This window comes from Emys orbicularis, chromosome 4 (assembly GCF_028017835.1).
Source record: "Emys orbicularis isolate rEmyOrb1 chromosome 4, rEmyOrb1.hap1, whole genome shotgun sequence".
In the NCBI taxonomy this organism is placed as follows: Eukaryota; Metazoa; Chordata; order Testudines; family Emydidae; genus Emys; species Emys orbicularis.
This window is the reverse complement of record NC_088686.1, coordinates 92,127,746-92,141,382: the sequence shown is the minus strand read 5'-3', so window position 1 is coordinate 92,141,382 and position 13,637 is coordinate 92,127,746. Positions and strand designations below refer to the sequence as shown.

The window sequence follows — 13,637 nt, the reverse complement described above, 5'->3', positions numbered from 1 at the left end:
TCTTAGTGATTGTCCATTTAAATTTCTGAAAGATGTCTGTAAACAGTCAAGAGACATAAAAAAACCCTGCCTTTTTATGTAATATTCAAATGTAACAATAACTAAGGCTACGTTTTAGTCACAGGTATTTTTAGTAAAAGTCATGGACAGATCACGGGCTGTACACAAAAATTCATGGGCCCGTGACCTGTCGATGACTTTTACTAAAAATACCTGCCCTGACTAAAACTTGGGCGGGGGGCCACGAGTGCTCTGGGGGGTGGTCTGGGGGCGCTACGGGTGCTGGGGGATGTGGCCCGAGACCCCTGCTGGTACTGGGGGAGAGGGCGTCAGACCACGGTGCACGGCCCGGGACCCCTGCTGGTACTGGGGGAGGGGATTGTCGGGGCTTCCGCGTCTCTGCAGCTCCTAGGTAGCGGAGGCAGGGGCTCAGCTGCTCCCGCCACTAGCGCTGGCTGTTGCAGCTCCCATTGGCCAGGAACCGCATCCAATGGGAGCTGTGGGGCTTGCAAGCAGCATGCGGTGTGGGCCTCCGCTGCCGCCAAGGAGCTGTAGGAGGGCCATGCCACTGGGATCTGGGGAGCCCCCTGCACTCCCCAAGCCCCTGTCCCCAGCCCTGAGCCCCCTCCCACACACCCAAACTCTGCTGCTGGCCGCTGCAAAAGTCATGGAGGTCACAGAAAGTCACGGAATCCATGACCTCCGTGACAGACTCATAGCCTTAACAATAACCAGTTTTGTTCTATTGTGTGGGGGTTTTGGTAAACTAAATCTGTTTTGGTGGGATAAGCTTATTTAAACTTTTCATAACTATCATCTGAGTGCACTCTTCTGAACCACTCTATTTTCAAGGTGAGGGCTGGAGTTTCTGGTTATGAAACTGGCTCTCTTCTCATTTCAAATTAAAATATTATGTTTCACTCTACATATAAATGAGTGGTTTTGCCTACTTTTTGTTGTTTTTAGTTTAAATAACAATGTAATTAAAATTAGCTTTGCAAGTGTTTCATGTAAATGGTCCGTGAAACACTTTTTTTTTATTTTATTTTTTTTAAATAAGAGGTGGATACAGCTGTTACAAGCCTTGCAACTTTTCCAGATATATAGATGTTTTTTTTATGTTGGTGATGTATGGATATGCAAGTAAGTGTTCAGAGTATTTATGACAGGTGATCAGTTTTGTTAGATTTCGGCTATCATTTTTTGTAACTTCTATTCCCTGCCACTCTGCCATGTCAAGCTAAACACTTTTCCCATATGGAACAAAACATATCTACTTCTGTTTCACCCACCTCTCTACAAATCCTATGAGTAACCCACACACTTCCTGGGTGTGGTGCTCTGTCCCCCTCTGGTGGCACCGAGACCACTTAGAGATTAATGAGTCCGCCACAGCCTTACCTAAGAGCTATGTGGCTGTTGGCTCATGTAGTAGAGGCTCATTCATTTAGCTTCAGAGGTCCCAGATTCAATCCTGCCCACCAACACCGGGGCTCTCGGCGTTACATATACATTTAGCGTTTGATCCTGCTCTTATTGAATTCAATGACCGAGTAAAACCCATTCATGCTTTTGAACCAAAATCATAAGGATAGACTTCAGGTTTTCACACTGCTCAAGGGGATTGTGTTTGGATTAGTTGAGGATGATTCCCCATTCTCAATTTGTCTACTGTTCAAAGGCTTCAAGTGTTCCTTGGCGAACATAGCCCACTTCTCTTGTTGGATTACAGGTTTACCTACGCAAATGCAAACCACTTGTTTCAGTTGAGGTGATGCTTTTTTACGCTAATTTTCACTTTTTTCATGCAGACATGGTGCTTGACCTGGAAACTCCCAGGTAGATCTTGTTCAGTGCTTTTCTGTAGACTCCATGCAAATCATGGAAGAAACAACTGCCTTCTTAATGGAAGAGTTTTGTAGCATTGCCTGAAAGGCAATCAGTTCCAGCAACACATGTTTTTCACATAGTTCATCTGGCTAAGCATGCACTCTTTTCGTTTCCTCTTGAGGGTTGATTAGTTATGTAACTATGATGTAAAGCTTGTAGGGGATGTCACCAGTTTCCTTTCCAGACTACTGGAGATTTTTATTCTTCACCGAGAACCATATTCTCTCCCCTGAGCAGCTAAGTTGTTGGCAGCCTATCCTGAAATGATTTTTCTTCATAGCAAGATGATCCACATGTTTTAATGGGCTCTTTCTTCTGATTATTTATATACTATCTAAAGCTTAGCAGTTAGGCACTGTTCTACAAAAGCTTAAAAAAATAGTCAAGCCACAAAATATGACACAAAACTGCCAATCATTGCTGTATTAAGAACCTGAAAGTTAAATTGACTATAAATAAATTAAAACTAACTTAATTGATTTTCATTGTCTATGCTGAAAGAAATCCAAAAAGTACACAGAGCACAAAAAGTGACATCAGATTTTTGATATTTTTACTTGAGATGGTACTAAGAGGAATGATGAGAGCACCTAACTTAAGTTGAGAGTGACCCTTCAAAAAAGAAGCCTTCTCTTGAATGGTTTTCTTTTTTAATGGAACCACTATTACCTGGTACAATAATGATACATTGCTTAAAATGTCCCCATATTTGAAACCATTGGGCCTATATTGCCTATTTTCCTTTGTAAATTGAATAAATATTCCAAATACCTCAGGCACTTCCTGATGCATATGGGAAAATGCAGTGTTTGGAAGGAAATGAGTTACTCTTTGTGGTGGAATGTATAAACCCTACACCAGAACTGAAGGAGTTAAGGAGCAACTCGGGGCCCAGGCAGCGTTGTCCATCCCCACCTGCAGTGCATGCTCCACCTGGAGTTGGAGTTTAAAAGGGAGACTGACAGGACAGAAGGGGCCTGACAGGGCAAGGAGAGAGACTTACCCTGAAAGCTCCTGAAAAAGAATGCTACAGAAACCTTTCTCTGGAAGAAAGCCAGCCTGCTGAGCCCAGAGGGCTGAAGGTTCAGCTCTTCACCTTTTCTTTGTTACTGTGTCAAACTGTAAGACTTTGGTGGGGTAGCGAGTGGTAGGAATTGGCCCAGGAGGCAGTCTTAAGGTGCTCCTGGGTGTTGGGCATTGTTGCTTCTCACATGGCCTGGGGCCAGAGCCCTACCAACCACCTTGTTACAGAGGGCATGAAAACCCTCTCTTCCAGACTCTCTGTTGGGGAAACCCAGAGAAGGTAAAGGCTTTGCAAGCTGCATGGCCGGAACCAAGTATCCGCAGGGGTCGCTAAACAGACTGAAGGTCCTCTCCCACCCCCCTTTCCTTTGGGAGGCTGCGAGACCCAATATCTTCCTTGGGACTCTGTTACCCTGGAGAGTGTTGCATCTCATTGGAGAGCTGACCAGAGGATCAGGGTGACACCCACCAAAAGGCAATCCACCACAGGACATGTTAGTGGGCAATGAGAGAAATTGTAGGTGAGGTGAGTAGAGATCTAGTGCCCTAACCATTAGGCTACACTGCCAGTGAGCACCGCCCATCAGAGTCTTGTATTGCTCTCCTGGATGAAAAGTAGTTTGTCTATCCTGCACTTTCACTGCATAGTTCTAAAATTCATGAAGATGGCTTTTCCTCTTGTTGGCCTGTACTGCATTTGTGTTTAAAAGACCTATTCAGAAAGGTAAAATTGTTAGGAATGGCTATGCTTTCAAAAGCTTCTACAGATTTAACTTTGCCACTAATTTTGTTCCATGCCGAGGCTTGAGGACACAACCTTTTTGTCACAAAATGTACATACCAAAGCTTCTAAGAAACAAAAAGTAGGTTAGAGAACAATATTAGCATAGAAAAACATGATTCTCGCTATACTAAAGAGGGAACAAAATGGTGAGACAGAAATGGGAAGGATGCAGTGTTTTCTTATTCTTTAAAGACCCCCCAAAATAAGTTTTCTCAGAACTAATTATTTTTTCCCAAAAGTCATTTCAAAAGAATGCTTGGCAATCATTTAGCAATACCTGACCTGACTAAGATCTTTAGTAAACAAATATAAAGGAAGATTTATACAGATGTATTTGGTACATAGATTATTTTATTTTATTTTATTTTATTTTAGTTCATAATATGTTCAAGATGTTGGAAAGGAAACAGGGTTTTGCATCAAGACTGAACAACACTGACCACCTGTTACACAGTGGTCATTATTCCTTATTTTAAAATCCATATTTCACATGCAACATAATTGCATGGACTTTACTTGTCAACAGTAAAACATAACTGTTCATTTTTGGCACTTGATTTTTATTTTTAATTTCATAAGTTGAGAGAATTAATTTTAAAATCTACAGTATTTCATAAATATGTATTTCCTCTTGGGAATGTTTCTGAAGTTTTGATTTTAAATACTTTGTTTTTGGAGACGTTATTTGGTGGTAATAAAGTGTTTCATTCGCATTAAATTGAATTATGTATACAGTATGCTTTAATAAAGTATTATGAGTCTGGGGAGTCCAACAGGAAGGGTGTGTATTAGGTCAGCTTGTTAGTAGATGTAATTTACTGCTCTTGCGTCTAAATATGGATAGGTTTCAAAGAATGAGCATTTTGGGGTGCTGGGGTACTATAAATGTCTTCCTGCAGAAATGAAATACTATTATGACTAAATATGCTAATCATGCTGTGCCAGCACTCATGGATCATATATTAAGATATACTAGGGAACTATAACTTCCTTTTCAGTATATGTTTATAAAGTTATTACATTTGTTTGACTGAACTAAGAAGATTCTAATTATCATTCATTATCCATTAATGAAAGTTCCAAATATGTCACTCTAGCTATCTACAAGTAATTATGGTCAGCGTAAGTGTAAAACTGAAATAGTATAGAAAAACAATGTCTGTGGCCACAAAGGAAATTGCTGACTTTTTCACATCATAAAACACCAGGCAGGAAAATTCTTTCTTTTTTACAACATTGTCCTTTTTCTTACAGTCTATTAAGAAAATGGAAATATGAAACTTTTATAAAGTTTACCGTCAAATTATGGTAGCTTCAATGGCTGATACATTCAACAAACAATAAGAAAGCTATCAGTTTAAAAAAATTGGCAATTAAAACTTGATGCTGCAGCAGCATTAATTTATAAAATAGCTGTTGTGGAACTAAAATGGTATGGTTAAAATGATAGAATTAAACTCTGTTGTGACACTTTTCACATTATAATCACGATACCTAGCAATCTAAAGCAGTTGAAGCATTGCAATAGGAGGACAAGGAAAGAATTACAGTTGCAAGCCACTAGTTTTTCATAGGTTGCTATTAGATTTAAACTAGGGTTGTTGGAAATGAGGAGACCGTATAATGAAGATTTTAAGCATCTGTGGGATACTCCTTTCTCTCCCCTGCTTTTCAGTTACTTGGGTCAGGAGGAGCAGCCAGTTTTACTTTATATATTTTGTAAGAAAGTGTTCTGGCATGGTTCTGAGAGAAATCACACAAGAACTCTTATTCACAGGGAAAGTCTGAGGATCCATTACAATGGTTCTTACTCTTGAGCTTGTAGCTTCTTGGGGGCATTGACCAGACTTGTCAATCAGGCAGACTGGGAATGGCCATATCGCTGAACACCCAGCCAGCTAGCCAGTTTGAACTGCCTCCAGCAGCTTGCAGGAAGTCTTTACCAGATCTCCTGCTCAGGGCAACAAGAAACCAAAACAACCAAGAAAGGATTCTGTGTGTTACTGGGCTGTTGTTTAACATCAAGCAGGCCCTGCAGCAGGATTTTTTTGAAACCCCTTCTGATATCAAGGTCGCTGGCTTCAGCAGCTTTCATTGTAGGCTCCCTGGAAGAACATCGGTAGCCTAGAGAAGTTTGGCAGAAGAAGGTGCAAAATGCCCAGGCTCACCAGACCCACTTATGCCATGGTCAGCTACGCCATAACTGCCAGGCTAACCAAAGTCTGCTTGTGCTGCAAGGACCCTGCTCACTGTGGGTCGACCATGCCCCAAATAGCGAGCCAGCCAGCCTTCCCTGGAGGACTGAGAGGGAAAGCAATGCAAACGTGGAATTCCTTAAACCTTTAGAAGCCTTTCACCATCTTTTCCAAAACAAATTCAGATATCCGTTAGCTCTTTTCCCTATGTTGATCTCACAGCCCCACATGCACATTCTACTGGTGTCATTAGTATTACTGACACTACCTATGGGTGGAAGCTGTATCCTCTGATCATGTAAAGTTAGATTAGAAAAAGCCCTAGAGCAATCTTGCATTGGCAGAGATGGCAACCAAAAGTTCTGATACTTTTCTATCTCTGTTACACAGCATGTTTAAAAGAATTACTTTTATCAGCATACAATAGCTATTTTAAAAAACACATTGAAACCTTCCTTGCAAAATTTCATATAAAGACCACTGGCAAGAAATTCCTGATTCTTATGTTTTCAATTGTACCTGCATATGCAATTTGCTTATTTTCATTACGGGAAATAAATGCTGTAGCTAAGGTACTAGAAGGCATTTCTATTCATTTTTTCCCCTGTTGGGGTGTGAATGGTTTTGAGGAGGGTATTTTTTGCTTTACTTTAAAAAAAAAAAAAAAAATCTAACCTTGCTGAAGTATCTGCAATATCAAGATTGCACAACTAAAACTGCAAAAATGAAGAAATATAATTTTTTACAGCGATAGTAACTTGGGCATGTTGTACATATGCAGTATTTTCCAATTTTTCCCCCTAAAGCTTGTCTCTTAATATATTTGCCGTTTTTCTTAGCATAAAGTTTGTAGGTTGCACAAAATGGCTGAAATGACATTGTTCCCAGAACTTTACCTTTTGCATCTCCTGACTTTTGGTCATTTTATTATGAAACTTTAGCATAGAATTGCTATATAAGTTTTGTGCATTAAACAGAGCCTTATCTTCTTTCTCATTAAAACACAGAAACTTTGCAAAGTGTATACTGTTGTTGTTCAACAGTCAAAATACACATTCATTTCAGAAGTTACTCAAATATATTAATTATTTGCTTTGAAATTACTTCAATTACAAATTCATCTTTGAGAAAAATCTGTCATCTTCCTATGGGCTAAAGGAGTGTTTTAGGAATAAGTTAGAAGATATTTTTATTTGGTTGCAGTTTGTGTATGTTGAACAGAATCTAAAATTATTTGGAGCTGTCATTGACTAAAACATAAATGATGTGTAAAATTCAAGATATAGAATAGGTATACATTCATGAACACAGTCTTAAGGTTCCATCGATTTAGGGTCTTGGGTAATAGAGTGACCCACACTATTCACAATGTAGAGCGGGGTGTGAGGGGTGCTTGGGGGAAAGATGCACAAAGCTAGGTTGAGGGCCATAACTGGTATTTACAAGTATTTCTGTGAATGAGGACGTTCTTGGCATGGTTTCAGGCATCCCATTTCCTGAAGCCTTACTGTGCATTAGTAGTGAGAGAACAAAATTGATTTACAGGGAAAAATGGCATCCATTACCTTCCCTAGTGACAAATACCAAAAGTAAAGTCAATTTACTATTGTGTGGGGCAGGGACAATTGGGATATAGTTGTATGATAGTTAAAAAAAAAATTGATTAAAACAGGAAAAACATTTTTCTGCCTTATTTAAAAGACTTTTTATATACTGAAGAGCTCATTCACCCTGTCTTAATATGACTTCCTTCCTTCCTTTGTGTTGAATAAAATATTAATAATGACCACCATGCCAGTCCCATGAATGCAAACTGTTTTCTAGCCTTTTCACATCATAGCTATTGTTATAAGAATGTCATTAAATTGCCCACCATAATGATCCCTCTGGGTCACATGAATATTCAATAGCTGAAATTCATTCACTAGACATAATTTGCGATTCGGAATTCCGTGAGTCAGAAAGTTGTTAAAAGAATCAGAATTTATGATTAGTGTAGTAATTGGATCAATCATTTGTAGCCCAGAAATGTTTATTGAAATGCATACATTAATATTTGATTTCACTTTAGCAGAACAACCTGGCAGACTTAATTTAGCACAGTTTCCAGAAATATCCCCTCCTGCATGTATTAACATGAGTTCTAGAAGAAGAAGAATCCTGGCTATTATTTTGTCCCAAACTTCAATTAGAACTAATCCAATTCATCAATGTGTCTTTGTCACAAACCCTACTTATTTGGGCTGTGACTCATGATTGCTAAATACTGCATTCTGCTTTTCACATTAACTTATACCTCTGTAAATATCTTATGATTGTACACTCACCTCTTGATAAATTAGTTCCTCAGGGTAAAGTCTTTTGGGCAAACCAAAGGATGACCAAAACCTGCTGCCTCTTTTATTTGAAGTGACACTTTTAACTTCTTTAAATCATTTTTGCACTTAAACTATTTATATATAAAATCATCTGGTAAAACAACAGTTGATTAATAACAAATTTTGGCAAGTATAGACTTAAAATTCATTAGCCAACCGCTGTAGATCAGTCAGTTCAGTAGGTATGTGCTCTGTTTTCAATGAGAAATTCCATTTTTAGAAATAAGCATTTTGCTCAAAGAAATCCAATTGGTGATGTCACTTCCATTGTAAAATATATTTTACTCCAGTCCCTTATCTTTAGTGTAAATATTTCTATTGCATATCAAACATCTGTATATACTGAAAGCACTAATTGTAGACTTCATAATGACTCGTTCTCGTATAGCAAGCAAAAGGAACAGTTTAATACTCCTGACTGGGACTATTAGAAAACTTTTACAGTACAGTAAGCAAGAGGGGAAAAAATCCATACAAATCAGAACATTTGACCAATTTTACAAATTGTCTTTTTCAGATGCAAACATACTTTTTATATTACCAGAGGTGTGCCTATCGGATACCTACATTCCAGTCAATAAGCCTAATATTAAATTTTGTTGTTTAAATAGCTCTACAGGGTAAATACAGTCAGAACCATTTCAGACGGTGGGATTTCTTCTTTCAAAGGATCCATTTTGTATGCAAATGTTTATTTGCTATACCACATAACATAAGTTTGATTAAATGTTTGCCATGTTGGATGGCCTTCTTTTAAGACTTTCTTTTTGTACCTTTTTATTTGGACATTCATTCAATTTTAGTTCATTATCTAGGAATAAGATGTATTCCCACTTACTATTCATTTTAATATAAACCGTTTTAATGAATGGTCTTGTTTATTGGCTTCTTGGATGTTAGTCATCAACATGTTACTTTTCAACACATAACTGTTTCATAAAATGTTTTATATTAGTGGATGTGGCAAATAAGAATGTACTGACTCCTTATTCATTCTGTTTGCACAATGATATATTTAGTGAGAAATTAGCAGAGTACACATAGACTAAGAAGCATCCATCCTCCCAAAAGAGGACTCTGGTCAATCAAGGGATAATATTACCCCGAAGTTGCATCATAAAAATGTTTCAGTTAATTAAATAAATTCCAGAATTACTTCAGTCCTTTAAATCTGAAACTGTTTTGCCTCTCCCTGAACAGATGTAAGTATAAAAGGAAGGCTGTGTAAAATGACCACATGTCTGCACAATCACCTGGATCATTCTTTTGAACACACAGCTGGATGGCCCCATACAGCAGAGTTCACATAGAGTAAGAACAGATTCTAAGAAGATTTAGAAAATAGGCCAGTTCAACACAGTTATGGAAAAGTAGCATTTAATCAATCTGAACATACTCAACTGCAAATTGATTGACAGTGTTACATACATGAGTCTCCTCTTTTAATATGTCTTTGTATACGTTACCTAAGTATTTGAATCTCTTATTTGGACAAGACTTTCCTAGAATTGAGTGCGCTACCATTTAGAAAATAGAGAGAAGCAGTTCACATAGGTGTTTAAATTTTAGGCATATGGTACTTTCAGTGTCAGCCAGTTGTACCAAACTGTAACTTTCAATGTGGTGCATCAGATATTGGGAGAGCGTATAACAAAATAATAATAATATTAAAATTAGGGCTGTCGATTAATCGCAGTTAACTTGCAGTTTTAATTGCACTGTTAATAGACTACCAATTGAAATTTATTAAATATTTTGGATGTTTTTCTACATTTTCATATATATTGTATTCTGTGTTGTAATTGAAATCAAAGTGTATATTATTTTTTATTACAAATATTTGCACTGTAAAAATGATAAACAAAAGAAATAGTCTTTTTTAATTCCCCTTATACAAGTACTGTAGTGCAATCTCTTTGTCGTGAAAGTACAACGGGGTGAGCAAACTTTTTGGCCTGAGGGCCATATCTGGGTGGGGAAGTTGCATGCAGGGCCATGAATGTAGGGTTGGGGCAGGGATGCGGGGTGCGGGAGGGAGTGCAGAGTGTGGAACGGGGCGCGGTGTGCAGGAAGGGGCTTGGGGCACAGATAGGTGTGGCATGTACGAGAGGGCTCAGGGCAGGGGGTTGAGGTGCAGGAGGGGTTTGGGGTGCTGGCTTCAGCCCGGGGCCGCTTACCTTGAACCGCTCCGGGGTGACAGCTGCGCACAGCGGGGCTAAGGCATGTCCCTGCGGCCCCTGGCGGTGGGGGCAGAGGGCTCCGCCCACTCCCCTCGCCTGCAGGTACCTCCCCCGAAGCTCCCATTGGCCGTGGTTCCCCATTCCCAGCCAATGGGAGCTGCAGGGGGCAGGGCCTGCAGGCAAGGGCAGTGCGCGGAGCTGTCTGCCGCTCGCTTCCTAGGGACCTGCAGGGACCTGGTGCCAGCAGCATCTGGGAGCAGCGCGGGGCCAGGGCAGCCTTGGCGCCACGGGGGTGACAATCCCACGGGCCGGATCCAAAGCCCTGATGGGCCGGATCCAGCCTGCGGGCCGTAGTTTGCCCACCCCTGAAGTACAACTTAAAAATATAGATTTTTTTTGTTTGTTTGTTACATAACTGCACTCAAAAACAAAACAATGTAAAACTTCAGAGCCTACAAGTGCACTCAGTCCTACTTCTTGTTCAGCCAATTGCTAAGACAAACAAGTTTGTTTACAATTACAGGAGACAATGCTGCCCTCTTCTTATTTACAATGTCACCAGAAAGCGAGACCAGGCATTTTCATGGCATTTTTGTAGCCGGCATTGCAAGGTATTTACATGCCAGATATGCTAAACAATCGCTTGACAGTCCTGATTAAAATCTTCCATGTGTAGTTACCCCTTGTACCGAGGTCTGTAGAAGAGAGTCCTCACAAAAAGGCTTCCAGTCACCACTAACTTCTTTCCATGGTGCCCAGGTTTTAACTGCAGTGCTCTTTGCAGTTTCACTTGTTACTTTTTCAGCTTTTAGTTAGAAATGATAGCATTGGCATAGCTGGAAAATAAGAACCCTAGTACACTATGTATGGAAATGTGTCCTTTGGAAATATTTGCAGCTCACTGTTTGTCAGCCATGTTAATGTGCCTGTAAATTTCCCCTGACAAATAAGAGTGCCATATTAGAAGCATAGAACACAACCAAACTCCTGTGGATGGTGCTGAATCTGCATCAGGAAAAGACATTGCTGCATAAAAAACAGTGTTAGTTAGAACTCCAGTAGCCTATGCTATTCCCAACCCAAAGAAAAGTTCAAAGCATTTGATGGATGTAGTGTAGTGGTACTTTTCTTATCTGTAAAGCAAAAGCTAGACAAGATGTAACTAAAAAACACCCTGATTTCTATGACAGAAAGATAGGCTCAAGGAATGTTTGCGGGACAAAACTGCTGGGATGTAGATGAAATGTATGCGCTTAGCATATCTTAATAAATCATTGTGGGTTCAGGAATCCCCCATACATTACTATCCTATCCTATCCTTATGTATCACAAGCCTTGTATTAAGCTGAACTCTATGGGGAATGCTCATACTGTGTAGTAAGAGTTGTTATACAAGACAGACGTTCCTTAAACTGCATTAATAATGTAATGACCGATATTAAGAGTGCCCAAAAATTTACCTGTCTTGCTGTACTTAGCTTCAGTACTATTCTTTCCTTGTAAGATTGGAATAACACAGTGTTAAAGACTTCCCTAATTAATTCACTTTGTTTGATACATTTCATGCCCATCTCATGTTCAATTTGTACCGTAACTACTTGTGAATTTGTGTAAAGCAGCAGTCTGTTAAATACGGCTCCTGGGTTCTATGAAATATTTGGATCACCATACTACCTCGGAGTCCTAGTCATGGTTCAGGACCCCCTTGTGGTAGGCCCTGACAAAAACAGAACAAAAAGACTGTTCTCACCCCAAAGGTGCTTACAATCTAAGTATAAAACAAAGGAAACTAGATGTGGGCGGGGGGAGTAAAGGAAACAATGAGTCAACATTGGTCAGTGGGATAGGCAGTGGTCTCAGCACACCAGCAGCCTTGCTGTTGTCAAGTTTTTTGTAGGAATCATGGGGGGGAAAGAGTTTTGGGGGGATTTGAAAGAGGATTAATAGAACTCCCCAGAATAATTCCTAGAGCATATAGTTTAGAAAAAATATCAAATCCTGGTTTAAAAATGGTCAGTGATGGAAATTCCACCATGAGCCTTGGTAACTTGTTCCAATGATTAAATTACTCTCACCATTAAAAAAATTTAAGAACATAAACATAAGAACATAAGAATGGCCATACTGGGTCAGACCAAAGGTCCATCTAGCCCAGTATCCTGTCTACTGACAGTGGCCTAACAGGTAATGATCAAGTGATCTCTCTCCTGCCGTCCATCACCACCCTCTGACAAACAGAGGCTAGGGACACCATTCCTTACCCATCCTGGCTAATAGCCATTAATGGACTTAACCTCCATGAATTTATCCAGTTCTCTTTTAAACCCTGTTATAGTCCTAGCCGTCACAACCGCCTCAGGCCAGGAGTTCCACAAGTTGACTGTGCGCTGTGTGAAGAAGAACTTCCTTTTATTTGTTTTAACCTGCTGCCCATTAATTTCATTTGGTGGCCCCCCCTAGTTCTTATATTATGGGAACACTTTCTCCACATCACTCATGGATTTTATATACCTCTATCATATCCCCCCTTAGTCTCCTCTTTTCCAAGCTGAAAAGACCTAGCCTCTTTAATCTCTCCTCATATGGGACCCATTCCAAACCCCAAATCATTTTAGTTGCCCTTCTCTGAACCTTTTCTAATGCCAGTATATCTTTTTTGAGATGAGACCACATCTGTACGCAGTATTCAAGATGTGGGCGTATCATGAATTTATATAAGAGCAATAAGATATTCTCCGTCTTGTTCTCTTATTCCCTTTTTAACGATTCCTAACATCCTGTTTGCTTTTTTGACCGCCACTGCACACTGCGTGGACGTCTTCAAAGATCTATCCACGATGACTACAAGATCTTTTTCCTGATTAGTTGTAGCTAAATTAGCCCCCATCATACTGTATGTATAGTTGGGGTTATTTTTCCCAATGTGCATTACTTTACATTTATCCACATTAAATTTCATTTGCCATTTTGTTGCACAATCACTTAGGGACCCTTGGGAACACCACTAGTTACCCCTCTCCATTCTGAAAATTTACCATTTATTCCTACCCTTTGTTCCCTGTCTTTTAACCAGTTCTCAATCCATGAAAGGATCTTCCCTCCTATCCATGACAACTTAATTTACGTAAGAGCCTTTGGTGAGGCCTTTTGAGTTTTTGGCTAGCTGTTCTTCAAACTCCTTTTTGGC

General features: G+C 39.7%; 1 protein-coding gene across 1 annotated transcript in view; it reads left to right on the top strand.

The window, feature by feature from the left end:
- The window catches only part of KIF18A (kinesin family member 18A), a 115,354-nt gene that overhangs the window by 83,798 nt on the left and 17,919 nt on the right, over positions 1-13,637 (top strand). The window lies entirely within an intron of this gene.